Genomic DNA, 25881 nt, shown 5'->3' on the forward strand with positions numbered 1-25881 from the left:
GATTTTTCTTCAGGACTTGGCCTTTAGAATAGATTGGGCGCAGATTGCATGGAAATGCACCAGGGACTGGCTGGTGCTGATTATCAATACATCAAAACGTTTGGCTGACTCCATCATGGTGCAGATTACACACATGGAGGGCACACTCAAAGCTACAGTTACACTGGCCTCCTTCAAAAGCCGATTAACAGAAATCAACTCTGAACTCAACGAAACCAAGGAGTTCTTAACCCAACAGAAGATCACGAAACTACAGAAAGACATCTCGAGGTTCAGCCGCGATAAAGTTTATCCATATATTACAGATGACTTCACCTTTGAGACACACTCTGTCTCTTCAGACGAGTCATCTTCATCATTGAAGAAACCACGGAAATACATCAATAGCTCCTCTTCGAACGGATGGAGCACGGATAATGAGGGCACACATCCATTCTACCATTATCCCCAATACCCTCCGGGACAACCCTTAGCCTGGCAACAACCCTTCCCTTTTTATCAACCACGCCCTATGTTACCATATCTGCCTTTTTTAGGCTGCGGCCGGGGCAGGGGAAGAGGCAGAAGGAGAGGAAGAGGCAGAAGGGTACACTGGACGCAGGACGAACCGCAAATGGTGACCCGCAGCCAGGGGAAGAACCCTCCAAATCGGATTTAGTGGTCAATCTTTCTTCCAGAACTCTTTCACCTACTGAGATGCTGGTTCTGAATAAGGGACTGGGTTTTGTACCCACACTGAAAGAAGACCCTTTTCGTCTCCACTGTGAGATGTCTCACTTTTTCAGGAAAATCAGATTACGATATTTCTTTAATGACAGACCAAACATTGAGCAACCCGTGGACACGGGCCTCAAAAAGCCATCAAAATTCATGCCCTCTGCCTCATTGATGCCTTGTGAGGTGCTGGCATTTGAGAAAGTAGTCTTAAGTGACTTGTCCGCATTACAACCGAAACGCAGCTTTTCTAATGTGTCTACCATTGAAAGAAATGCTCTACAAACACTGGCCTCTGACACAAGCATAGTTATCAAATCTGCGGACAAAGGTGGAGCAATAGTGGTAATGAATTCTACTGATTATAGGCAGGAATGTCTACGCCTACTTGGTGACTCGACTTACTATGTTCCTATCAGTAGTGATACCACAGAGAGACTACAAACTGAAATACGTGGTATGATAGAGGAGGCTCTAGGAAATTCATGGATTTCACGCAGGGAAGCAGAATTCTTGGACACTGAAAATCCGCGTATCCCCTACTTCTACTGCCTTCCAAAGATTCACAAGAACAAGGTGCCCCCACCGGGTCGCCCGATAGTCTCAGGTATAGGATCTATCCTTGAGCCTCTTTCTGTGTTTTGTGACCACTTCTTACAATCTATTGTCCAGACATCCACCACCTACCTGAAAGACACTAAAGAAGTTCTTAATCTGATAAATACCATCAATTCAACTGTGCAGGTTCATGCTCTAATTACTCTGGATGTCGAGGCCCTATATACCAATATCCCGCAGGAAGCCACCTTGCAAGAAGTTGAAACTGCTCTCCAATCAGTCAACCAATCTTTGACTTCTCCAGTGCACTTCATTATGCACTGTACTGCATTGGCTTTGAAAGAAAATTTCTTTCAATTTGAGGATCTTCTTTTTCACCAGATCCGCGGGACATCAATGGGTAGTACCTTCGCCCCTAGTCTTGCTTGTTTATACATGTTTGATTTTGAATCACACTTCATACTTCAAGATACTAATCCTTTCCAGGCAAACATTAAACTATGGCGCAGGTACATTGACGATATCCTGATAGCGTGGCAGGGCCCTCTCACTGAGGTCGACCGATTTACCGCATGGATTAACACTTTGAACCCTTATCTACGGTTCACCTCCTCTGTGTCTGACACTCAGATACCTTTTCTTGACCTTCAGATCAGCATTGAAGGGGGTAAACTGCATACACATACCTATCAGAAAAATGCTGATCGTAACAGTCTCTTGTTGTATGAGAGTCACCATCCTAAGGCACTAAGAGATAATCTCCCTTACGTCAATTTTTTCGACTTCGACGTAACTGCAGTACCACACATATGTTCAATCTCAGGCCAGAGATCTTTCCAACAAACTTGACAACCGTCAGTATCCGGTTTCCTTGGTGAATGCAGCATATAAACGGGCTAAATCCTGGAATAGGGATACTCTGCTTTCTACCACCCCTCGCAACATAGACACGAAACTCACATGTGTATCTACTTTTACCCCTCTTTCTAACTCCATCAAAAAAATCGTGAATAAGAGGTGGTCAATCCTATGTAATGGGGGTGAACAGATGCCTAAACCTCTTTTTGCCTTCAAACGAACTACTAACATTAAGGACTTATTAGTCCACACTAGACCACGCATTACTCCCCTACCGGCCCGACACAATGTACTGTGGGATACTCTCCCTGTGGTGGGTCATTTTCCTTGTGGGAATTGTAATGCCTGTGCCTTTACGAAGCGATTGAAATCTATTGATCTTGACCCCATAGGTACTTGGCGACTTGTCAAACACACCAATTGCAATACCCATAATTGTACATATATGATTACTTGTCCTTGTGGATTACGATACATAGGAATGACCACCAGAGCAGTTAAGCTGCGGATCAACGAACATCGCAGTAACATTAGATGTGGTCGTGTTACCACCAAATTGAGTCTCCACTTTCTCGAGGTCGGACATAGCCCTGATGAGATGTGGTGGGTCATTCTGCAAACGAGCCCACGCAACCTTAATAACTCCCTGTTCGAACTAGAGCAACGGTGGGTGTTCAAACTGCGCACTCACATAAAAGGTTTAAACTATGACATCCCTTGGACTAGTCTGGCTAATTAGTCACACTGGTTCTATGTCCGATTTACTGTCTGATTTCCATCATTGGCTATACTTGCCTCATGTGTGTATTTTGTTGTTTTTTTTACCAATTTTGAAGTCACCAGACATAGCTAGTCTGCTCATTATATGTCTATATCATTATGTACTAGTTTTTTCTGTTATTTGCCATGATTGCCCCTTTTTCCACCTCTACAACCGATTTCATCGGACTCCCCGAATTGTTGTGAGTCCGTTTTCTATTTTTATTGTCATGGACTCCGAACTGGAGAGTCCGTCTTCATTGTTTATACGCTGCTGACATGTACGCGCATGTCCCGGCAACGTCTTAGTTCCGGGTCGCACTGTTTATTACCGGCGTTTCCATAGTTCCCCTCACTTTTCAGGGAACACGGACCCGGGTAGGTGTACCAACGGTGGTGGCAGCAGATTTAAGTAAGTGACTTTGTTTTTCGTATTAGGAACAACCCGCGTCTACTACGTATAGACCTGGGTTTGTTCACTTGATATACCCTTTACCGATCGTGACTCGTTCGTCGCGATTTTCGGCTCAATGATGCCTTCTCCGTTTATTTTGTTTCCACATTCGTTCTTTACATAATTAGAACTACCAATAGCCCTACAGTTGCCCGGCTCCACTCACATCAACTCTTTGTGTATGTTAAAATGTTACTGCCACTATGGACGTTTTGTCTACCATCATAACACCCAGGAATTCCATCAAAGGGTAACAAGCTTTCTACCCCTTATAGATTATGTGAGCCTCTACACATAGGTTTGAGCTGTCTATCTATACCTTCATGGCCTGTGTATTACTGTAACAACCAACTGTTGTACACTTTATATGATCTGTCTTGCACTTCTCCTGCAGATTATTTTTGCGCCCGACCAAGGGTCTGTGTGGTCCTAGGAAGCGCGCTCCCCTAATTGGGTTGGTAAGTTTAAATGACTTACAATCATATATGTTTTACTTTGCACCTTTTTTACACCTGCACTGTGCAGCACGGTTGCCCCCTACCACCTTTTCCCTTCCTTGACATTATGTATTGTTCAGTTTTCTGAATAACCTGTGTACCTTTATTTTTAGGGCAACGGTTAAGAACAAAATTTTCCTATTAATGTAAGTGACTGGATACCTTTTTCTTTCTTTTTTTGATAATTTCTGTTGAAAAGTTTTCCAGACCCCCCTTTATATCTAGGAGATACTTATAGTCGTTTTTTGGTCCTGACGAAGCATCACTGGATCCGTATGGACCACCAGGATGCGAAACATGTTGACCCACGATAGGGATGGTTTGGAAGTTCCCCACCCTAGCCTTGATTTTTCTGATACAGAGTGACTGATCATTAGTTCGGTTTCACTCTAATGACTGTTTTTAACCTTGGCCTTTTTTCTTCACATTGGGTTCAATAAATTAGTTACCCTATGCCGATTTAGAGAGCCAATTTTAATCACCCCTTTTGATCTCCTTCTGTACTTTTTCTCACATTTGGGGTCACGGCTTCATTATTACAAAAGATCTTCGGCAAAGAGCCCCCCCTTTCGGGGTGGTGCCCGTCAGACATTGCAGTGCCGGTCTGACGAGGAGCAGCTCCGATGATGAAGCATGACATCCCCTGGGATGTGTGAGGTGTCTTGCTCCTAAATTTAGGACCCCTACTACGATATCCTCTTTTTCTCCTGCTCATTTGGAACAGTGTATCTTATGTTTTTGACTATCACTTGGGAGGATATACACTGGACCACAATACCTCCCCATCCCTCCATTTTTTTGGTACATTTAAATCAGTCAAGCGTACCATAGTCTTGGCAAGCCATTACGACAGAGTTCCCTCTCCTCTAAGAATTAAATCAGACTCTCAGGGTTACTGTTAACCAATGACAGCAATTATACCCCTATCTAGAGAAAAATAATAAAAATGCATATTCAATGTTCATGGGATAAAAACTAAAACTAAAAAGACATTAGAAACAGTGTCTACTTTATCTTCTCAAAATTGTATTTGGTGTATGAGGGCAGATGATGGGACAATTCTCTGAAGAAGAATATAACAGAGCTCTGACACCTGGCAGAAGTAGCATATGAACAGAGACAGTCAACAATGACACATTTACTCACAACCACCAGGATTTCATTTTGAGCACATCAATGAACATGTGAAGGTCTACATAAGGGGCAGGATGCCAGAAGAGTTGAGAAAGGGTGAGGAACTGAGCTAAAAAAATCTCTGACACAGCAAGCAGATAGAATACTCATAGTCAGCAATGCAAGGGAGGTCAATGGAAGGGACTATACAGTCAGTGACCATCACCCATGTGTTGATCTTCAGACCTGGGAGAGTTTATATGGATGTGATGGCTTGCGTTGATGTGATGCTTGTTTTGATGTTTTATTGATGTGATTGTGTGTTTGATGCTGCATGTGTAATAATGTGTTTGTGTGTGTGATATGGGTGTGTGTTTGCTGTTCAAAGTGCCTTATCCAACACCCTGGGGTCTCTCTGATTACATTGATCTTGGCTGCTTCAGTGACAGTACTCCCAAGTGCATTGCAGGGCTTGGCTTGTGAGGATGGAGGAGATGAAATCATCGAAGTATGCGATGGAAATGTACATGATCAGCTGGGACCCAATAATCATTCTCCGGTCTGTCCCCTTCCAGGACACCAAGGTACCATAAGGTGTTCCTAGGTATCTTTGAATACAGCAGTGTGTGTTCCTCCTACTCCCATTCACCACAGACCAACACTGGAGGAGAACAGGGGCGGCAGTGCTGCAAGGCTCATTTCAGGAGCGATGTGTGAAACACTGGTTGAATACACAAAGCACTAGTCAAGTGCAGGACAAGCATAACTTGTAGATAACAAGGTTCATTTCTAACACTACACACTACACAGCATGGACCTATGGACTTAGGATGGAATATATGTTTGTGCTTGAACATGATGTGGCATGTGGACAGCCACACCTTGTTAACAGGTTGATAAATTCGGCCAGGATGGTGGTGTTTATCATATTGACGTTTGTATGCCTTCTTGGCCTGTTACAGATGATCATGAATGTGAGCCTGTGTTTGATGAATGTGGGGTGGTGTGTCTGCAACCTCAGATGTAACGTCAGCTGAGCAAGGAATACTAATTTGAAATGTGTTAGGATGGTAACCATACAACCTAAAAAAGGGGTACTTCCAGTGGAAGAATGGTATGAGTTATTATAGGCTATTTCAGCCAGCCAAAGTGGGGTTACCCATGGGTCCATAGCTTCTTCTACATAACATCCTAGGTACAGTTTGAGGTTCTGCTTCAAACAGTCTGTTTGACCATCCATCAGCGGATGGTGACTTGTAAGTAACGTGGAAAAAAATCTGAAGTGCCTTACACCAAGTCTGCCAATAATGAGATGAGAACTGAGAACCATGATGCAAGAGGATTAGCTTGGTTAGACCATGCAGCTGCACAATATGGTGTAGGAGAACGGTTCCTAATTGGCCAGACATTGGTAAGTTTGTACATGCAATGAGAAGAGTTTACTTGGTGAGACTATCCACTATAACTAGGATTACTGAACAATACTGCACTTTTGGGAGTCCTGTAATAAAATCCAGTGTTATATAATTGTATGGTCAGTTTGGAGAAGGAAGCGCCAGCAACAGACCTTTTGGTTTGGAATCATCAGTTTGGTTCCTAGCACACATTTCACATTCATCTACCATGGATTAGACACCTTTCCTCAAGGTTGGCCACCAAAAGTACCTCTGTACAAGTTCCATAGTTTTTGGAAATCCTGATGCTTGCTGTTGGGTTAGCATTGAAATACTCTTTATTGTAGCTCTGTGGTCTGTAAAAAAAGATGTGACTCATGTAATGGTAACTTTGACTGATTGTCCTTTTTGGGTCTTCGCTGAGTCATTTTTGCCAATTGTGATTTTGAAGTGTTCCCAAAGGGTATCAGAGAACTCATCTGTGTTGATTATACAAAGGACTTTAGAAGGGACTATGAGAGATTGTGGAGGCCCTGTTGTGTGTGGTGTTGTGAAGTCTTGTTGCCATACAGCATCAGCTTTTTGATTTTCTGTTCCATGTTGAAAGGTGATTACAAAATTGAACTTTACAAAGTACAACATCTATCACAATTGTCAGGGTGTGAGGAGCAGGCTGAACTCATGGACTGCAAATTGGAATGATCCTTTAAAATGGTGATGGTGTGTTTGGCCCACTTAAGGTAGTGTCAGGTAGTGCCACCAATCCTTAAAAAGCTTGAAATTGTTGCTCTGTGCACCAACTGATTTCACAGACGCATGGCCTATGTGGTGGTAACTCTTAGCTACTTTTCATTTAAACACATCTGAAATCCTACTGTACTGGGTGGTAGTTCAGTTTCTTTCTCCACAGCTGTGGAGATTTGTTTACCACAAGATGGAGTAATCTCATAAAGAATACATGTTGGTAGAATGATGATGTGAAGTGTATTGTCCTTTTCTTCCAAGTTATGAGTGGGTTGAGAAAAGTTAAGCATGGTATTCCCAAGATATGTCCCTATTGTGGGGTTCTGATCACATTGAGTGACATACTCTCTGACTGACTTTCATGGTTGCTTTAATCATGACACATCAATTGTACTTAACAGTGTCATTGACTGTCTTCGCCCCTTCTGAAATCACTTTTTATAACACTGGGAATGTTCAATTGTTGTGCTGTTTGAGTATCAATTAAGTTTCCTGCTGCCCCAGAGTCAATAAGGACTCCCACGCTGAGAATTTGATTGAAAACGTAAAGATCCAGTTCAATGCAGAAGTGTTCTGTTTTGTGTTGTACATTAGGGTTTATGGTCTGGGAATGGATAGATATTTCACCTGTGCAACCCTTTTTTACATCTTGGGATCTCTATTTTTCAGCACAAGATTTTAGACTTGCCACACTTTTCTTGGGTGGTGACACTGTTTCGTGGTTTCAATGGCCATTCTTTTGTAAAATTCCCTTTGCATCCCCAATACATGCACTGACCATTTTTGCTACACTGTTCCTTTCCGGCCTTAGTTAGGGGTTGGCATATCAATCCAATTTCCATAGGTTCTGCAGTGGTATCAGTGGTGACTGATTGGACCTTTGTTCTGCCATAATGCCAAGTAGTCTTCTCAGGTCTTTTTCTTTCTCCCTTTCTTTCTGAAAGGGGGTAGCCTAAAGGTAGCAAAAGGTTAATGAGATTAGAACAAGTAGTAGGCTGAGGATCTATTTGTGCAAAGATGTCTTTCAGCACATCCTTTGAGCCTTGGCGAAACAGAGCTGACCTGGTCTCCGCAGGCCATGAGGGTTCTGCCACAGGTCTGTTGAACTGAGAAAAATGTGAGCCCTAATCCTTTTTACCTTGTCATGACTCTAATGGTTCATGGTAAGCGGGCAGTGCGACTTACCGACGGTTAAACACTTTCTCAAATTCCTGAACAAACTGCCTCCAGTTGTATAATAGAGGGCTATATTGGTGCACCAATGATCCTGCACATATAGCTGCATCTCCTGACAGGTAAGATATTTGGAATGCTATGTGAGTTTGTGGGCCAGAGAAGGCACTAGATCAACATGTAAAGTGCGGTTCCACCAGAGTGAAGAACGTTTGCACCTTTCCTGAGTATATCGAAAACCGCTCGGAGCAGCTAGGGGTAGTTGGGTCGGATCAGTTAGGGAAATGTTTGTAGGCAGGGAAGAACCTGAAGGGGGGGTTGTTGTCTTCTGCTAAGATGGGGCAATCTGTCCGCCCCCACCTTTGTTTGAAATAGTGCTACCTTATCCACCAATGCTGTTGTGTCATTCTTAACCTCTACTGAGTCTCCTTGCATCTGGGTAATGAGCTTCAACAGATCATCTGAGGTAGCCGTGATTAAAGTCTTTGTGCAGACCGTGGGGATTAAGGGCCATATTTATACTTTTTGACGCAAAACTGCGCTAACGCAGTTTTGCGTCAAAAAAATTAGCGCCGGCTAACGCCATTCTGAAGCGCCATGCGGGCGCCGTATTTATTCAATGACGTTAGCCGGCGTTAGCCGCCGGCGCTGCCTGGTGTGCGTGAAAAAAAACGACGTACACCAGGCAGCGCCGGCGTAGGGGGATATGGAGCTTGGGCGCCAAAAAATGGGGCAAGTCAGGCTGAGGCAAATTTTTCGACTCAACCCGATTTGCGCCATTTTTTTCGACTCCCAACCCCCATTGAAATGACTCCTGTCTTAGCAAAGACAGGAGTCATGCCCCCTTGCCCAATGGCCATGCCCAGGGGACTTCTGTCCCCTGGGCATGGTCATTGGGCATAGTGGCATGTAGGGGGGCACAAATCAGGCCCCCCTATGCCACAAAAAAATAAATAAAAAAACTTACCTGAACTTACCTTAATGTCCCTGGGATGGGTCCCTCCAGCCTTGGGTGTCCTCCTGGGGTGGGCAAGGGTGACGGGGGGGTCCCTGGGGGCATGGGAGGGCACCTCTGGGCTCCTTCCGAGCCCACAGGTCCCTTAACGCCTGCCCTGACAAGGCACTAAAAAACGACACAAAAGCCGCTGGACGTCATTTTTTTTGACCCGCCCACTCCCGGGCGTGAATTTTGCCCGGGAGTGTAAATACGGCGCACATGCCTCGGAGTCATTTTTTTAGACGGGAACGCCTACCTTGCATATCATTAGCGCAAAGTAGGTGTCCACGCTAAAAAATGACACAAACTCCATGGACTTTGGCGCTAGATGCGTCTAACGCCAAAGTATAAATATGGAGTTAGTTTTGCGTCGGAATTGCGTCAAAAAAACGACGCAATTCCGGCGCAAACAGAGTATAAATATGCCCCTAAATATTTGGACTCACTATTCTTTCATGGTGGCCATCTTTGCCGTGATCTGCACAATGATTTTTTGGCCCACCTCCAGCAGCTTCAACTCAGTATACCAGTGTTTCCCAAAATGTGCGCCGTGGCTCCCTGGTGCGCCATCAGAACTCACCAGGGGCGCCGCACACTTCTAGGGAACACTGAAATGCTTTCATTTTCAGACTACCGTATGGCCTCATTCTAAAAATACATCACATTTAGAATGGAGCTTTACAAGAGTATGAAAATGAAAGAATCACAGTGGAAATAAATCGAACTTGTTAGGGTTTTGCATTGTTATGTTGTAAGTTGTTAAAACCCATCAAATTTGACTTGTTTCCACTGAGAGTCTCTCGGTACAACTAACAAAGCTGCATGGTAGTATGGCAGAGAAAGACTTGCAGTGGAAACAAACCAAAGTTGATGGATTTTACAATAGACATGGTGACATTGCAAAAACCTAACAAGTTTGATTTATCTGCACTGCAATTCTTTCTGTTTCATACTCCTGTATGGCTCCATTCTAAAGACAAGTTACGTTTAGAATGGAGCCCAACAGTAGTATGAAACAGAAAGAATCACAGTGGAAATAAATCAAACTTGTTAGGGTTTTGCAGTGTTACATAGTAAATTGTAAAACCCATCCAGTTTGATTTGTTTCCACTCAGTGTTTAATTATTTATAAATAAAAACATACCTGAAAGCTATCCTCTGAAACACGTGGCTGCTGCAGTTAAATATGCATGCACAGAACATTGAGGCAGCAGTAATCCTAAAGCCATTTTGGGCCTCTTCAATCCATTTACAACCTCTCTCTGCCCCTCCAGTTCACTCTTGCATCTTTCTCCTAATGTGGAGCTTTTCCGTCCTTCTCTTCCTTCATCTTTCCCATATGTGCCTTTGCTCACAGTAAATGTCTGATGCAGAAAACTAAGGCCCATATTTATGAAACATTTGTGCCACATTTGCGTCATTTTTTTATGCAAAAGCAGCGCAAACTCACAAAATATAATAATATTTTGTACGTTTGCGCTGCTTTTGCGTCACAAAATAATGCAAACGTGGCACAAACTTTTCATAAATACGTGCTTAAGTACCAGTCCTTAAAAATAAGTGCTGTGTCCCCCCCACTCGAAACCGAGTGCTTAATTTGTAGATAAAAATGTGATGGAGCTCAAAGCTCTCTTTTGAAACAAGTGGCTGCTGCATTTAAATGTGCGAGCCTTCTCTGGCCTCTTTAATCCATTTACAGCCACTCCATACTCCTTCAGCTCACTCATGCAGCTTTCTACTTTCTCCCTTTGTGATGCTTTTTAGTTTTTCTCTTCCTCCACGTTTCCCATATGTATCTTTTGCTCTTACTAAATGTCTGATGCAGAAAACCTGAAACCACCTGCTCAAATTAAGCCCTGCGGAAAGCTTTGGCTCAAATTAAGCACTGTTAGCACTGCAATTCTTTCTCTTTCATACTACCATACAGCTCCATTCTAAAGATGTTATGTTTGGAATAGAGCCGTACGGTAGTATGAAAAAGAAAGAATCACAGTGCAAAATTCAAATTTATTAGGGTTTTGTAATGCGCATTTGCAGCCCTGAGTAACCCATGTGGGAATGCCATGTGGGGATGTTATGGAAGCCACAGCTGTCAGCGTCTGGAGTGGTTTGGACCAGCACATGACGTCTTGCCTAATAAATAAAGAGCATGTCCATTTAGGCAGGGTCAGGCCCAATCAGGACAATGATAGAGTGTTACTTCTGTCCGTGTTCTGCAGCTACTCAAGAAAAGAGGGTAATCATGAAATTACTAAAATGTCAACATTTAAGAGGAAAGCGGGAGATTAAAAAAAAAAAGAATCTGGAGAATGTATTTCTCCCCTTGAGGCCTGAATCAGGTCTATTGTCATATATGGGACTTCCTAGGGTGGTGCTGGAGGATCTGAGATCAAAAATGCAAATGTTTTTGTTTTTTTTTTTCGTTTTTTTTTTAAACTTGCCAGGAACAAGGAGAAAGCGCTATGGCAGGCAGAAAGAGCGTGACAAAAATGTTGTGCACTGGCCTGCAGCAGCAGATTACTGGCAGTGCATACTCCAAGTCACTAATGACAAGTCCCTATCGCAGGAGCCCTTTATCGGCTTCAGCCCAATTATTTTTTAGGAAGAAAAATGGAAGTGCTCCCGAATCCTGGCTTACATCCCCCCACCCGTCAAAAGTGACATGACAGGGAGCCACAGCCAATGGCCAATCGGTCAAGGGAGCCACGGGTCGAATAAGTTTGGGAACCACTGCAGTATACTATAATAGAACTGAGTATTAGAATGGCCAGGTGAGGTGAAGGGGGTGGGAAGGGAACAGCAGGGAAGGAAATCTGAAAGAAAAATAATAAGCAGAGAAAAATATACCATCAACATAAATTGGGTTCTGTTGCTATAACCATTGGTTTTCTCTTTGTATCTCAGCACTTTATTAGAACTGCAAACTGTTGAGCCTGGTATGATGAATGCTCATATCCCACTGTAATCAATCGTACAGTTATAGGCACTGTTTGTAAGCTGTAACACGCTAACCTTGAATGCTCCTAGCTCCTGCCTAATGATTACTTCCAGAGTGTTGCCATAAACTGAATAATTAGTATGTGCCCTGAATGAACTACTGGTAGTTAAAAATGAATAGTATGCAAACTATCGCGCTACCCTCAAGAAATGCTGTTTACAATTAAGAAAGGGCGCATCTCTCTTGAAATGTTGACGGTAGTAAATAAAGAGCGTGTCTCTCTAGAAATGCTGTGGATACTAAATAAAGAGTGCATCTCTGTAACTGGGCTTTTTACGGTTCAGAGCACGGCCTTCTCTGGCCTTTCCTAAACGGAATACTCGCAAAGTCTTCTGCATATTTCTGACTTTTGCAGGGGCTGGACAGGAACCAAAAGTGCTGCTGTAGCTGGTCATGGATTAGGAATCTCTAGTTAGCAGTCACACAATCAACATGATGATCAGCTCACAAGAAGGGCTCATCTGGCACTGGTCTGACGCTCGAGAGAAAGTTCGGAGCTTCTGCTCAGATGGAAGTTAGGGATTACTGAGCAACTCATCTAGGGCTGGGTTGCCTATATGGGGCTTGGCCACACTCACGATAATAGCCGTCCGGGGCAGTTGGGAAATGAAGTCCCTAGGAGAAACAAAGTGCATTAAGCCACCAATAATATCAGAAATGAACATTGAAATAAGTATTTTAATAATTGGGCATAGATGGAAACACCAGGAAGCACAAAGAATTTACATATGCAGCCCACCTGGAGCTTGTTACCGTAACTGGGCAGGACAATGCAGCCACCAGCGCATGGAATGTGAGAAGTGTCTTTTCCCACAGCTTGTATTGGTAGTGTTGAAGCCAATATGTTAATTAATGATATTATTAAGTTTTTATGCATTATTAATAATAATAATAAAGTGTAGAAAAAATAATGTAGAAAAATAATGTGCACGTTTGAAAATGTGCCCTCTGAGAGTGGTCATCAAGATTCACAAAAGGACTAATAATATGAATAAGATATATGAAATATAGAAAATGTATTGAAATAATGTAGTAGTATATCATATTGAGATATATAACATGTGTTTTGCATTATATTGTAGAATTAACTTAGCCAAAGTTGTGGCCTACTTTTGCCAGGCCTCATGCAGAAGCTGAATTGCTAGCACAATGTAGAGAAGCTAATGTGCTGAACTGACCCTGAACTGCTTTTTGTTTAATAAAATCTGCTCAGCAAATATCCTATGCGTGAACTGATGGACAGAAGATGATGGAATCATAAATGTAACAAGGACTCTGTAAAGCAGACAAGATGTACTTTCCCAGGACTCGAACAATGGAGACACTGACTGGAGAAGAAGATGCAACATTTTTGATACCTGACGAGCCGGATGATGAGAACATCGTACAGTGAACCAATCAACACCTTGAGAACCGTGTAATACTAGAATCCATAGATTTGAAGAACTGAAATTATTGGGTAGATTCATAACTAGCGACTAATTGACCACTTAGGAATTGGGGTATAGTCTGTGTGACTTTGATATAATGTCGTGACAAGGGGAGAAAACCTCAGAATAGACGTTCGAGGTTATGCGTGGATGTTCGAAGAGATTCAAGATTCTGTCATTGGGCTCTAGTTCTTGAGAGCCTGATGCGATGCTGATCGATTGATGACCTGAAGATGAAGAATGACTTTGTTGCTGATCCATACCGTTGATAGGTAGCTATGACAATGTGACTGATGGATTTTTTGTTCCTTTTCTTTCTAGGTACCAACTGCTCTGTTAAATAGTTCTTCCTAAATTAGATGCTTTTCCAAATTCATGTTCTAAACTGTTTTCGCATGAAGTCCCACATGCTAATGCTAATCTGGGTTAGGTAGGGTACCTATTCTGAGACATTGAGATAAAACGGTGACAAATGATCAACAGTCTGATTTGCTGAACTTTGCTACTTATGTTAACATATTCATCGGTATTGGCTTATGTTGAGGCATTAGAACGCATGTTTTCTCAAGTTCTGATTAGATTATGTTATTGGTGGTCACTAATGAATTAACCTTGAGTGGAATTTAATAAAGTCTAATTTAACCTCATGACTTAGTATTGTAACTAATAGGGAAATATAATTGCTAAACGTATACTGAGTTGTGGTTTTTCATAAATGTTGACTAATGTTTTGCTTATTAGTTATTGGGTTGTGTATAGATGCACATTGGTTACACTGTATCTAGGATACTCCATGCAAATCAAAAGGTTCATTGACCTATACGTGTCCCCTTGTAAGTTTACTTACTAAAGACCAGGCACGCTAACAGTAGTTAATATGCCCCACGAGAACTTGAACCAACCCATAGTGTATTGGGCAGTGTGTCTGGATAAGGCCCTAGAATGCCTGCCGCCACTGTACTGACACACAAACACTTTTCTCCACTGGCAATTGAAACTAGGTAAATAACCTTAAACAATATCAAGTCACAGCCAGCTTACAAGGGGAAATCGTGACAGAATATTTATGTAGCAATGCTGCACTGGACAGGACTGATTATTACTAATAGCTATGTTTCTTCACCCCCAAAGGAACTTAAGTAAAACTGGTTTTTGATACCATGATGGTGCACAAACAACTGGTTCATCCTTATTATAAACACAGCCAACCTAATCTTATACAGATTTATGACAGAAATGCAAACACTTGGGGATAACATCAAAGTGACCATCACATGATTTAATTAGGAAAACTTGGAAAAGATTGATAAAATGGTGCCATTCTTGACCCAATCAAAGATCAATAAACTCAAAGAGTTTATGAGTACATTTGCCCATGAGAAGGCTTTTCCCTGCATCTGAGATGTTTATTACAAGTAACAAAAAGGACCATCTGAACAAAGGGCACTGAAACCATGCTGTTTCGACCAATATGAGTGGAACTCAAGTTCTGAAGAAGGGAGCAGTGGACATGACAGTGAAGATACTGTGAGATAACTGAGTCATGGCCATCGGGATTACAACATTTGATCAAGGTTATACCATCAATAGAAGCTTGGCCTCTAATGCAATGGTATTATCCACCTGTGCTTTTTCAAGGTCCTCCACAGTTTTTCACCACTACCCAGGTGCCTTTTTAGGAAGAGACAGAGTAAGAGGATGCACAAGGAGAAGAGGCCAACAACATGTCCATTGGGAATAAATCCAATACCTCCCCACCTCCAATCTGCAGAAGATATGAGGACCAGGTCAACACAAGTCAAGGAACAAATTAATTGTGGATCTGACTAAAAATATCCTCAAGTCAGAGGCGTTAGCAGTATAAGCTTGGTGCCTATGAGAGCAGGCGATGAATTTGAGATATGTCCAAACTGACTATTATTTTCAGACTATAGGGCCTAAATTCTTTTTTAAGGCCACGTCAGAAGAGATGATCACTGAATACAATGCCATGTCTTAAAAATAAAAATCCACCTTCAGGTCACCAGCACACATGACACTATCGGAAGTACTTACTTTTAAGCAGGCTGTAATAAAAGGCATTTCAAAGATGAAAATCAATCACCAGTGCCCTTTTCACAACTTCTTTAACCAAGAATTAGAGTGTTTTAACAGTTGGTGAATTATCCAGAGACAGTTATCAAACCGGCTGATATAGGCAGTGCAACCGTAATCATGACAAAGAAGGATTATGATTTGGCATGATTTAGTTACTTATGACAACATTAATTACCAACTCACCCATCAGGATCACACTCCAAGGCTGATTAGTCAGCTTAAACAACTTGTTGAGAGTGCCCTTGATGGAAAATACATGCAAAACATGAAAAGGACCTGGTGGCAAATAACCCTTTGACCCCCTATATCAATATAATCACCAGAATGCACTGTCAATAACTCCTCCACCTGGCAGACCAATTGTCTTAGGGACTGGGTCTATTTTGGAACCACTTTTCCAATTTGTTGATTTTTTTCCAAGACTATTGGTAAAACCAATGCCTTCTTTCTTGCAAGTCACTGAAAGTGATTTTCACCTTTTAGAACACCTGACGCATGACCCAGAGAGAAGCCTACTGAATGGGTTAGATATAAAGGTCCTCTAGCATCCCACAGATAGAGACTTTCCACAGTCTATTTTCTCGTGTCTGAATCTCCTCCTGAATCAATTACTTCCTTCAAATTTGTCATGCAGTGTGCTGCACATGCAGTGACAGAAAACCTTTTCAGTACAAAGATCAAGGCCCATATTTATACTTTTTTTTGCCCTGCATTTGCGCTGCTTTTTGACGCAAAAGCGGCACAAACTTTCAAAATACAATTGTATTTTGTAAGTTTACATTGCTTTTGCGTCAAAAAATGACACAAATGTGCTACTAAAAAGTATAAATATGGGCCCAAGTATTTCTCCAAGTCACTGGAAATTCAATGGGGGCACCTTTGTGATGAGCATGGCAGCTTTGTATAGTGCACTGGTTTGAAAAGACACATAGATATCCAACATCAGATTCCTTTCATTCTTCCATCATTATCTGAAAGAGATATGTAGACTCAGACAAGTGCCAACAATGTTTTGTTAATGGATCAATAAGTGTAATCCAAACCTGAAACTCACTAAGACAATAGACAAGAGACAACTGGCCTCTTAGACCTATAGATCACCAAATTGACTGTTTTTTTCACAGTATAAGAAAATTATTTTTTAAGTCCACATCAGAATAGATGATAACTGAAGCTAAAAAAAATCTTAAGAAAAAAAATCTATCTTCATTTCACCAGTACACGTGACACTGCTGGAAGTTTTTACTTTTGAGAAGGCTACAATAAAATACTTTTCAGACATGAATTTATCATGCAATAGACAAGAGACAACTGGCATTCTTAGGCTTATGGATCACTATATAACACACAACATTGAAAACATTGGCTTATCAGAAACCCACCAAAATTAATTCCCTGTTGTATTCCATCAGTTTTCAACCCTATGCCCTACAAGACAATCTGCCAGTGGGAGGATTCTTATGCATCAGACTTGTATACTTTTAAGTGACATGCTGACATTTTGACCGCTCAACTAGTCTCAGGAGGTTAGTCACTGAGGATCAACAACCAGGCACATAAGTTGGCAATGAGACTCCGCTTGACATTTGAACCCTGAATTCCACAAAATGATTAGTCTGTGTGAACACTTAAAACTATATATCAAACAAAATCAAACAGACAATAAACAAGATGTCAGGCCTGCCTGGCATGTGACCCCTGTGTTTGGTGGCCATTATGGGTGGAGCATTTAGGCCCAAATTTAAGAAAAGTGTTGCTGCATCAAATGCAGCACCACTTCTTTTGCACCCCTTAGCGCCCCCCCACCTGCCACCATGTGTGCGCTGTATTTAATATACGGTTCACCATGGTGCAGGGTAGGGGCAATAGCATCAATATTTTCTATGCTATTGATGTACTGTGCAGGATTAGCAGCAAAAGTTTGAAGCTAATCCTGCAGAGTACATAGGAGCCAATTCAAAACAATTGCACGCCCCCTTTTAACGCACGCTCTCGGCAGGCATTAAAAACAGCTGCTAAAAATGGTGCAGTGGAATGTCTTAGAATCCACTGCATCATTTTTATGGTCCCCGTAATGGGGGAACTCCTCCCCTCACATACATTTTGCCTGGAAAAGGCATAATGTGGCGCAAGGGGTTATAAAGTGACGCAATGCATGCATTGCGCCACTTTGTAAATATGGCACGGCAAATTTGGCCTCATTGGGCCACATTAGTGTCATAAAAAATTAGGCCCTCCTAAATCTGGGCCTTAGTCTAGAAGGCTGAGCATCCAATCCCAGGATGTTGCTTGTCATTGTAGTGCCTGTCTTCTGCAGCTTCCGGTCAGATACCTTCCTGAGTGTTGTGTTCCTGCCATGTTCTCTACCTCGCGGGTTCTCCGGTATCCTTTAGGTGTTGTATGGCATCCCTCTTTTGTCATGCTTTTCGTCAGTCTCTTGTAAGCAACTTGGCGTGTCTGGTCATTCTGATTTAGCGTTGCATGTGGTAGCAGCATTAATCCAGAGGAGCTCGACTCTCTCTTGTCATCTGCAAAAGATGGAACCAAAAGGAGAACAGCAGTAAGATAGTGGCATATACTAACACAGAATGCATGACTCTAGATAACACGTTATTCTGATTAAAACAAAATAGGAGCCCCCATGACCAGTAGATCCACAACCTTCAAGCCAAAAAACCTTCTGAATGCTGCTGTACAAACCACTCTCACCACCTTACCAATGTTAAAAGGTAAACATTCTTGTGGCAGCTGTGGCAATTGCAATGCATATGAACTAAAAAAAAACAATAAGTACTTGAATTCAAGTTATGGACACCCTGGGAATTATAGGAATTAATCAATCACAATATTTCAGGGGAAATTTACCTCATTATGTGCCTGTGCTGATTGCAATATGAACGCATGACAGCAAGGAAGGTCAACACAAGAATACAGAAACACAGGAGCAATGTTCAGTGTAAAAGCAAACTGCAAGCAAATTAACCTCCCATTTCCTCTGAGTGGGACATCATAAAGATGACATTTGGTGGGCAGGTATAAGGCAACCATAGTTAAAAGTTAAAAAATAGTTGCTTGCCAAATACACTATTTCTCAAAGAACAACATTGGATTTTCTGACTTTATTCCCACCAACTTGGTCTGAATGATGAAATGCCTTGGGTGTTTCTCAATATAGTGCTTACATCAGTCTAATGTGGAATTGATAGGTGAGTATTTGTCTCTATCAGTATCCTCTTTGTTTACATGTTATTTAATTTTTTTGCAAAGTGAATTTTTTTCTCCAATCAGACTAGTGTCACTTATGAATTAACACCTGTTAATCTCAGCATACAGTGCTCCATGCTAAAACCAAATATTGACCTGCTGACATATATATATGCATATGCATGGCGAAGGTGCGAGTTATAGTTACTTTAGAGCGTGAGTTATAGTTATTTGAAATAATTTGATTATAGTTAGGTTCTGAATTTACTTGTACAAAACCGCAGAATTTCTGTGGTTTTGTACAAGTAAACTCAGAACCTAACTATAATATTCCAGTAACCTTCATTTTTTTCAGTGAGTTTTTATGTTTTTTTCAATGCAAAGGAATTTTAATTACTATACGTTAATCCAACCACCAGGCACATGGCCGAAGGTCCTACAGCCAAGTCCTGATAATTACCCAACCCTGCATCGTGCAAGGCCTTTGACAGTACGCAGCGGGAGTTGGCCACAGGGCCTGTTTCTCTCAGTGTATCTGTGAGTGGGTGAGTCAGTGCCTAAGTGGGTCTAAAAGTGGGTGTGTGAGTCTATGAGTGGGTCTGAGTGGGTGCATGAGTGTCTGAATGGGTGTGTGAGTGGGGGCATGAGTCTCTGAGTGCATGTTTGAGTGAATACATTTTTTCTTTTGCATATTCTCGAATATCCTGGAATATTTAAGAATGTTCTCAAATAATCGTGAGTATCAGGCATGGTGAATTACAATCATTTCAAACCCATAATTTGACCCTCAAACACCCCTATATCACACCCCTTGGGTCAGGGTATCTCCACCCTGACCACTTATCATTTCTAATTTCAGCCTCGGGGAACCTCTCCCATAACATAAATTGGCAGTCTCAACTTTCTAGTCAGGCTGTGGTCAGCTAATTACAATGCTTCTATTCACACACGCATTCGTAAATATTCACAATTTATTTGTGGCCGGAAATATACAAATTTTGATTTTCCTTAAAGCACAATCTGCATACTGAAAGCTGCCATCCTGCCAAATTTGGTGTAATTCAGTCTAGAGGATTGGGGGCAGATGTGCTTCAGGATCATTGGGTAAAGAATAAGGCCTTCTTTCAATAGCCACTCTTAATAAGGCTTAAACATACAGATAAGTATTACCTTGGACCTGAAGAAAGCCCATCACACCTCACAATAGGGCATGTTAGGGGCTGAAACATGTTGACTGCTTTCAAGGGTTGAATTATTTCCCCTTTATTTTTACTGTACCTTATGGGGACCTGAATAAAAAACATTTGTTCACCAGAAGGTATTTTTAACTGTTTCATATCTACGTATTGGAGGTGGAAGAGATTTCTCCTCCATCAACAGCTTAAGTTACCCTAACTATAGTGGTGGCCACAGCATACCTCAAGTGGGGGTCAGTGGGGGAACAGGGGATTAGGGCAACAATAATGATTTTTAAAAAAAGTACCTGTCCTGCTGCTGCTGCTGATGCTGCCGGCCACAGGCTCCCCATGCATTCCTAGCACTGCTCTCATGCTATATGTAGCATGAGAGCAGCACCAAGATTAGTCTGAGCAGCTTGGTCTGCCACTGAGACATTTCATGTGAGTCTGTGCTGTTTCTCGAACTGGCTGTGCAACACAACAGTGTTGAAGAAACCTAATTGTGCATGTCTGTTTGGCCAGCCTAAGACAGTCGGCCAAACTGACATGCACACTTTTAAGTGGACTCTAGTAACTCCACTTCTCCTCCCTCCTCCCATGGCCTGACACTACCCTTCCCTGCACACACAGGCTCAGCCAGCAGCTGAAAAATAAAACAATAATATAATTGCTGGCTCTCAGCCAACGAGGCAATGCTCCTCTGCAATTGTGGAGGAGCCACTGCTGCCTAACTACATTGATTCCTCGTAGATCAATAAGAGTTCCCCTGTTATGCAGGGTTGCAGCCCGCACAGGCAATTGTCATTGTCAGTGTGAGGAGGTGTCCTATGATGATGCATGCTACCAATTAGTGGGTAAAGGCCCTCGCCCTTTAAAGAAGGGACTTCATTTTTAATTTTCCTGGGACAACATTGTTGCTTCACTAGTTAGTCCACTGGCAGGGAACCAATGGTTGTTAATCTAGAAGTAAGGGGACATGCCCATGTGTGATTCCCTTTCCCCCTTTTGTTGATTATAGTGCTTGAAAATAACGCAAATTTCACTGTGGAATTGCCTGCTGCTTGAGCTGTAACAACCAGGGGTTCAGCTGAATTTCACTGACACTTGTGTTGAGATCAAACCAGGGTGTGCTTATTAAATTGCTGAGTGTTCCCCTTGACCAAATAATTGCCCATTTTCAAGCAGACACAAAACACATACTTCACACTCTCACTTGCCAACACACTTCACAATAACATACCATCAATCGGATCATGACACACAACACCGCAGACATTGTGAGGAAAGGAAAAAGGTTTATGTACCACAGTAAAAAAGTAAGCTAGCCTACCCTATGAACCAGAATTTACCCCCATTTGTATGTGTTTCTTACAATTGATTATGTATTTTGGGGCATGGGGAGATAACACTGGGCTGCATGAAATGCAATTGTTATGACATATGGTCTGTGTTATCCTGGATGTGAAGGAAATCAATTTTTAATTAATGCATTATAGAAATGTTTTAAAATGAATTCTAAGTTTTATTGTGATTTTATGGCCATTATGTATCAAATTAGTCAACTTATCTACTACCAATACTCATTCACATGTTTACTTGTGGGTCCATAATTCAATTCTCGTACTCAACTAACAATGGCATACTTGAGATCATTTACATAATTATACACATCATGCTGAAAATGTGATTCACCCAAAGTACTTTTGAGGATTACATTTTCAGTGCTAAGAGGAGTATATAACAAATGTCTCACCTCTTTTCTGTAAAACACAGCCATGCACATCTAGCCTTGACCTTAAACACTTTCCAAATCCTTGATTTGTCTCTGACTATAGTTTCTACACAAGCAATTTGAGAAAACAATTAATAAATCTTCAACCATACAAGAACAATTTACTTCTATCATAATGTTAAGAATTAACCCCTTCGCTGCAAAGGCCTTTTCGCCCTCCGGTGCCAGGCCTTTTTTTGGCTATTTGGGGCAGTCCGCGCTTAGGCCCTCATAACTTTTTGTCCACAGAAGCTAGCCAAGCCAAATTTGCGTCCTTTTTTGCCAACATCCTAGGGATTCTAGAGGTAGCCAGACTTTGTGGGATCCCCTGAAGGAGGCCCAGAAATTAGCCAAAATACAGTGAAAATGTTGTTTTTTTCAAAAAAATGGGAAAAAGGGGCTGCAGAAGAAGGCTTGTGGTTTTTTCCCTGAAAATGGCATTAACAAAGGGTTTGCGGTGCTAACATCACCAGCTTCCCAGCTTTCAGGAACAGGCAGACTTGAATGAGAAAACCCATTTTTTCAACACAATTTTGGCATTTTACTGGGACATACCCCATTTTTACGATTTTTTGTGCTTTCAGCCTCCTTCCAGTCAGTGACAGGAATGGGTGTGAAACCAATGCTGGATCCCAGAAACCGAAACATTTCAGAAAAGTAGCCAAAATTCTGAATTCAGCAAGGGGTAATTTGTGTAGATCATACAAGGGTTTCCTACAGAAAATAACAACTGAAAAAGAAAATATAAAAATGGAGGTGAAAAAAACAGCAATTTTTCTCTACGTTTTACTCTGTAACTTTTTCCTGCAATGTCAGATTTTTGAAGGCAATATACCGTTACGTCTGCTGGGCTCTTCTGGCTTCGGGGAGATATAAGGCTTGTAGGCTTATCAAGAACCCTAGGTACCCAGAGCCAATAAATGAGCTGCATCCTGCAGTGGGTTTTCATTCTATACAGGGTATACAGCAATTCATTTGCTGAAATATAAAGAGTGAAAAATAGCTATCAAGAAAACCTTTGTATTTCCAAAATGAGCACAAGATAAGGTGTTGAGGAGCAGAAGTTATTTGCACATCTATGAATTCCGGGGTGCCCATACTAGCATGTGAATTACAGGGCATTTCTCAAATAGACGTCTTTTTTTACACACTCTCTTATATTTGGAAGGAAAAAATGTAGAGAAAGACAAGGGGCAATAACACTTGTTTTGCTATTCTATGTTCCCCCAAGCGTCCCGATACAAATGATACCTCACTTGTGTGGGTAGGCCTAGCGCCCGTGACAGGAAATGCCCCACAACACAATGTGTACACATCACATTTTTTGACTTGTGGGCCTCTGTCCAGGTTCTGTATCCGAGAATCCTTTGCAAACCTCAAAATATGGCTAAAAAAACACATTTTCCTCACATTTCGGTGACAGAAAGTTCGGGAATCTGAGGGGAGCCACAAATTACCTTTCACCAAGCGTTCCCCCAAGTCTCCCGATAAAAATGATACCTCGCTTGTGTGGGTAGGCCTAGCGCCCGCAACAGGAAATGGCCCAAAACACAACGTGGACACATCACATTTTTTCACAGAAAACAGAGGTGTTTTTTACAAAGTGCCTACCTGTGGATTTTGGCCTCTAGCTCAGCCGGCACCTGGGGAAACCTAGCAAACCAACACATTTTTGAAAACTAGACATATAGGGGAATCCAAGATGGGGTGACTTGTGGGGCTCTGACCAGGTTCGGTTACCCAGAATCCTTTTCAAACCTCAAAATTTGGCTAAAAAAACACATTTTCCACTCATTTCGGTGACAGAAAGTTCTGGAATCTGAAAGGAGCCACAAATTTCCTTTCACCCAGCGTTCCCCCAAGTCTCCAGATAAAATTGGTACCTCACTCGTGTGGGTAGGCCTAGCGCCCACGAAAGGAAATGGTCCAAAACACAACGTGGACACATCACATTTTTTCACAGAAAACAGAGGTGTTTTTTACAAAGTGTCTATCTGTGGATTTTGGCTTCTAGCTCAGCTGGCCCCAGGGGGGGCAGAAATGGCATAAAATAAATATGCCCCCCTCAGTTCCCCCGAGGAGCGACCCTTGCCTAATGGGTCGCTCCCCATCTAAAAAAAAAGAAAAAAAAAAAAATAGCCCTGGCGCCTTGAGGTTTCTGCCCCCATGGGGGCAGTTCGGCCTAATTAAAATAGGCTGATCTGCCCCCCGGGGGGCAGAAATGGCCTAAAATAAATTTGCCCCCCAGGGGAACGACCCTTGCCTAAGGGGTCGCTCCCCTTGCGTGAAATTCATGAAGAAAAAAAAAGATCCCTGGTGCCTAGAGGTTTCTGGCCCCCCTGGGGGCAGATCGGCCTAATAATAGGCCGATCTGCCCCCACGGGGCAGAAAAGGCCTTAAAAAAAAATACCCCCCCTGGGAGCGACCCTTGCACAAGGGGTCGCTCCTTTATGCCAATTTCTAAAAAAAAAAAAAAAAAGTCCTTGGTGTCTAGCGGTTTCATTCCCCCTTGGGGGCAGATTGGCCTCATAAAAATAGGCCAGTCTGCCCCCAAGGGGAGCAGAAATGGCCTAAATGTAATTTGCCCCCTAGGGGAGAGACCCTTGCCTAAGGGGTCGCTCCCCACCTAAAACAAAAACCTAAAAAAACAAAATAAACAAAAAAAAATGATCCTTGGTGCCTAAAGGTTTCTGCCCCCCCTGGGACAGATCGGCCTAATAATAGGCCGATCTACCCCAGAGGGGGGCAGCAAAGGCCTTAAAAAAAAAAATGCCCTCCCCGGGAGCGACCCTTGCCCTTATGCCAAGTTCCCCAAAAAATTAAAATTCCTGGTGTCTAGTGGGCGTTTCAAAAGCCGGATTGCTTTGCAATCCGGCTTTTGAAACGCTGAGAGAGACTTCAAAGAGAAGGAAATACATTTCCTTCCCTTTTAAGCCTCTCCGGGCCTCCTCCACGTGATCAGAAGAGAAATGCTTTGCATTTCTCTTCCGAGCGCACTGGAAGCTGAGCTTCCTGTGCGAAGGAGGAGGCCTCTGTGGCGCTGATGTCACGGGGGTGGTGGGGGTCGGGGATGGAAGGGGAAGGGATTCCCCTTCCATCCATGTCCCGGGGTTGTGGGTGGGGGGCACATGGGGGGAGCGCTAGCGCTCCCCCCGGTTCCCTGGTGCAGGACGAGGTGATCTCGTCCAAGGCACCCGGAAACCGGTGCCTTGGACGAGATCACCTCATCCAAGGCACCGTAGGGGTTAAGATCAAATGGTAGCGTGGATACAATGAATATGCATGTTCTTGATGATGTATGAGTTCTTCTGTTTCTCTTTCTTTCAGGGGTTTTGGACACAGTGGAACTGTAGTTGAGCCTTGGCAACAAAGTCCTGAAGGTGTCAGTCTGTTCCTATCTTATGGGTCATAGTTCTTGAACTTTGATTCCATCAGGGCTCCTGTAGTGACCTCCTCATATAGATTGCTTAAGAGTTCTATACTTTTTCTTGCTCTTTTCAACATTTACAAGGATTTTCTGGGATTTATAATAATTGACAGTAACATCAAGATGCCCCAACAAGCTAAAATTGTATATGTTTTCTCAATACAGACTGAGGAAGTCCTCTTTCTATTGAAAACATAACCTATTCAAAACACTGTACTGTTTTCTGTTCTATTTGCAATTTTTCACAAGCACAGCTCTTATTTGACTAAACATGCAGCCTATCATGTTGGACATGTATCAGATCCAAGGGTTTTGTCACAAATTGAAAGGTGAAAATGTCATCCTAGTGCGTGTCTTAAAATCTACACATTCACAAATAAATTCTGTGCATTCACACTAGAGCCTTGAAGCAGATGCATAGCAGTTAATGGGTCCATAAAGAGCTTGAAGTGCAGAGGTGATGTGAGAACATATAGAAAGGTTAAGTAGCTGTATGGCATTGATACTTCGAATGT

The sequence above is a fragment of the Pleurodeles waltl genome, chromosome 2_2 (assembly GCF_031143425.1).
Source record: "Pleurodeles waltl isolate 20211129_DDA chromosome 2_2, aPleWal1.hap1.20221129, whole genome shotgun sequence".
NCBI classification, from domain to species: Eukaryota; Metazoa; Chordata; class Amphibia; order Caudata; family Salamandridae; genus Pleurodeles; species Pleurodeles waltl.